Raw genomic sequence first — 4,208 nt, 5'->3', positions numbered from 1 at the left:
GCGGGCCGCGCACGGGGCGCGGGCGGCCTTTGTGCCTCGGCGGCGGCGGGTGTGGGGCTGGCCCGGGGGTTGTGTGAGCTTCGGAGCCCCCGGCGCGCGTGGGGCGGAGGGGGGCAGCTCGGGGAGAGTTAGGGCGCCGTGCACCGGCCTCGGCCAGCTGTCCGCTTCGCCGCGTGCGGCTTCGCCCTTACGGGGTTGCCCGGAGAACAACAGACAACTGATGAAATAATTTTTTTGTTGTTGTTTTTTTGGTTTTTTTTTCCGGTACCGGGAATCGAACTCACGGTCTTGCGCTTGCCAGGCAGGCGCTGTGCCGCTGAGCTAAATCCCCAGCCCCTGATAAAATCATTCTGTTGTTTTGTTTTGTGGACTCGAGAATTTTTATTTTCCTTGGGAAGATCCAAAACAGTATTTTCACATCTTTCCCTGACCGTGCGATGAAGACCCTTAGGATTGAAGCCGCTAGGAAATCAGAATTGCTAGGAACATAAAAACGTTTTAGAATCAGGTTTTTTGTTTTTTTGTTTTGTTTTTTTTTTTTTTTTTTTTTTGGAGGAGGGAGTTACCCAAGTAAGAAAGTAAATCAATCTCGGCCTCCCCAAGCCGTTTCTGTGGCGATGAGGGGAGTCCAGAGAAGGCACATGTTCTGTAAATCCACAAAGAATAGCTGCTCTGGGAATTCGTAAGATGCCTGTGGGAACGCGTTTCTCTCGCGTGCATGGTGGCAAGATGGCAGTTACACTGCAAACAATGCAGGACGGTGAAATGCAGTGTGTTGTGCGTTCCGGCATTCAGCAGTGAGCTCTGGTGGCAGGGCCGCACTACAGTGCTTCGTGTTGAAATGGAAAGGAACTGGACCCGTTAGTTATGAAAAAAGCTGTGATGAAAGAGACGGACGAGCCTGCCAGGGGTTGCTGTCCAGAGGTATTTAGGAGGAAGTGGAAATTTAAATTAATGCCTGAACAAAATCAGTGAAGGACTATTCGTGCTGGTGAGCAGTGGATCGCTTGTGTGCGCTTTTGCATAAAAATAGATTTGGAAGTGGATACTTTGTGTGCTAGCATATGTTCTAAAAGCCCCCGTCCAAAGATGCATTGTAATAGTGGTACTAAGTAGGGCCGCATTGTAAATTTTGTACTGTTTTGGAAGATGTACTTGAGTAAAATAAAATTTTTGGTATTGGTTACTGGTCGAGAGGCTTTGTTCTCTTTATTATATTATGGGAAATCAGATGGGCTCAGGCTGTTAACTGGAGGGAAGACTAATTAGCATAATAACATCTCTTAGTACACTGCGGTGGTGAAGTCTGTGAGCACCCCAATTATAAGTAGAAGGCTGTGTAATTGAGTCATATGAATGATGCAAGACCTTTTGTTTTTTAAAATCGTACTAGAAATTGAAAGCACGTGAGTATTTTGGATACGTTGGAATCCTTTTTAGATCATAAGCACAGATTTGATTCTCCATTTTCTTGTTACAGGTTTTATTTGCTACTGACATTAGCAGTGTTAATGTTGTTAACCCAGCTGCCTTTTGCAAGTCACCCCAGGCCTACAATTTGATCCTAGGTGCTTACGATTTTAAACTGTTAAAAGAAGATAACTGTTTTTCGATACTGGGGATTGATCCCAAGGCCTTTGCATTGAGCCACGTCCCCAGCCCTTTCCATTTTTACAGCAGTTTCATTGAGTCTCGAAGTTGCCCAGACTGGGCTCAAACTTGCAATCCTCTTGCCTCAGCCTCTCAGAAGAGAGACGTTTTCGAAATGGGTTACCACATTTGCTTAATTATGGTGTTTCCTTCAGTGAATTTCTTTTTGAACATTGGCTAATGAGCAGAAGAATCATGTAAATCTTTAATTACAGCTTCGTTGGGTATTACGGCTAAAGCCTGGGGAGAACAAGAAAATGAATGAAATGTGCCCATTTTAGACTTGTTCGGTTCAGTCAGATAAGTGTGTTTGAAGTAAAGAGCCTACTGTGGATACAGCATTCTGTTCTGTGGCATTAAAAGAAGGCCTTCCCTGCCCAAAGTAGTTCAGCTGGGGTCCTTTAATTGGGAGGGATTTGGGGCCACAGAGTAATCTCCAGGGCACTGTTTAACTTGCAGATTATATAATTGTGTTGGAAGGGAAGTGATTTGTTAGTTCCAGGAGAACTTTAATGTTCTCAGTAGACACGCCAGAGACTGGAAGTATTAGCTGCCACACATTGTGGGAAAGTGAAATTCACACTTAATAGGACATTCCACTCAACTTTATTTTTTAATAGGCACTAATGACTTTAATCAAGATGGAATAGTTTACAGAACGTTACTCACATGTTACAACAGTAATGTAAATATAAACAGAACCAAGAGACACACAGTGTGAAGAAGAGATGAAAATATTCGCGGATAATTGACCTTGAATCAAACACTTCAGCATTCTCTTTTGTTGGCCTCAGAAAGCTTTATTTTAGGTTTTTTCAGAAAGCTTTATTTATAGGCCTGCAGTGATGGCGGCTGAAATTCTGAGCCAGTTGAGTGAGCATGGAGGTTTCTGGACTCTGGGACAGTGGGGCTGAGGGTTTAGGGGCAGAAACAGATCCAGCAGCATGATGAAAATTTTCTTTTTCCAAAATTCTGCCTTTTTTTTACTCTTGATAAACTAACCAGAAAAACTCCCTCTTATACATTCTACTAATTGTTAACATTTTGATGCATTTTTGAGTTGTGAGTATTTGTGATAACAGAGGTGTCTCCTATAGTCTGTAACCTGATGTGCAGGGACAGGCTCCTGTCCGACCTCCACTTCCGCCAGCCCTGGCCAGGGAGGGTGTGCCGCTGGGTCGGGGTCCCCAGCCATGGCCTCCCAGAAGCTGTACGGGGGACTTACAGAGAGCCACTTGTATGTATTCCTGTGTCTGTGTGTGTTTATTGTACTTGTTATTGTAATTATGCAATTTAAACATGACATGAACCACTCAAGTGTAAGTTCAAAAAGGATAGTTCTGTGAGACGTATTTCAGATGATTTGGCTGGACTGTAAATGCAAGTCACTTAGATATCACTTCTCAGTTATAGACGAACAAACTGGAGAAAACTGGGGAGGGAAATCTTAAAGTCTAGAAGAACTTTGCATGTAGATCACTTCTTGGATGCTTTCAGAGTTTTGTTCTTTGTAGAAACTAGGACTGGCAGCCAGGATGCTCGCTGTGTATGTAGTGTGTGAGAAGAGACAACTTGTACCAGATGTAGCGGCGCTGGCCTGTAACCCCAGCACACGGGAGGCTGAGGCAGGTAGATCTGAGGCAGGTGGATTGCGGCACATTCAAGGCCAACCTGAATGCCATAGCAAAATCCTGTCAAAAAAAAAACCCAAAGGAATGAGAACTTGAAATTTAACAGTAGACTCATACTTAAAACAAGATTGTGTCCTTACAAAAATTAGCAAATCAGGGCTGGGGATTTAGCTCAGCGGCACAGCGCCTACCTGGCAAGCGCAAGGTCGTGAGTTCGATTCCCGGTACCGGAGAAAAACAAAAACAAAATTAGCAAATCCAATTGAAAAAACTTGATCTATCATGTTACTACTTGGTGCTTCTTTTTAATAAACAGAAGTCTGAAATTTATTTTGTGAGATTTTCTTTGTCCTGAGCTGGTAATGGTGCATCCACCTTTGTTACATTCAGCGATGGCCTCCTAAAGCACTTCCAGTGAGGCTGCTCCTCTCCCTGCCACTTTTCTTCCTTTTGATAAGGGGAAATGAGACACTGGGAGTGCACTTGTGTGTAGGAGCGTTGATTTGACACAGACATGCTGGGCAGTTGAAATGGCTAGGAGTGTAGATACCCTCGGAAGGCCAAAAGACAGAATCCACACCAGGTGACATCATAGTATCTGTAAAAATTAAAGCAGCTTCTAAAGGTTTTTTTATGTTTTAGTCTTTTGTTTGACAGGGTCTGGCTGTGTCATTCAGGCTGGACTCAGGCAATCCTCCTGCCTCAGTCTCCCAAGTAGCTGGGATTGCAGGCTTGCACTAATGCACTTGGCTTCTGAAGGGTCTGTTTTAACCCCCTGAGAAAATGAGTACTAACAGAAATTGTGCTTGGGACTGGGGATTTAGCTCAGTGGCAAAAGCGCCTGCCTGGCAAGCGCAAGGTCGTGAGTTCGGTTCCCAGTACCGGAGAAAAAAAACAAAAACAAAACAAAAAAATCTAACTCTTTTG

General features: G+C 44.1%; 1 protein-coding gene across 1 annotated transcript in view; it reads left to right on the top strand.

The window, feature by feature from the left end:
- Nudt3 (nudix (nucleoside diphosphate linked moiety X)-type motif 3) overlaps positions 1-4,208 on the top strand; it is an 86,561-nt gene that overhangs the window by 560 nt on the left and 81,793 nt on the right. The gene's annotated exons all lie outside the window — the stretch shown is intronic.

This window comes from Chinchilla lanigera, unplaced genomic scaffold, assembly GCF_000276665.1.
Source record: "Chinchilla lanigera isolate Chin_1 unplaced genomic scaffold, ChiLan1.0 scaffold00036, whole genome shotgun sequence".
NCBI classification, from domain to species: Eukaryota; Metazoa; Chordata; class Mammalia; order Rodentia; family Chinchillidae; genus Chinchilla; species Chinchilla lanigera.
Note: the sequence above shows the minus strand (reverse complement) of the source record. Positions and strands in the feature narration are given on the sequence as shown.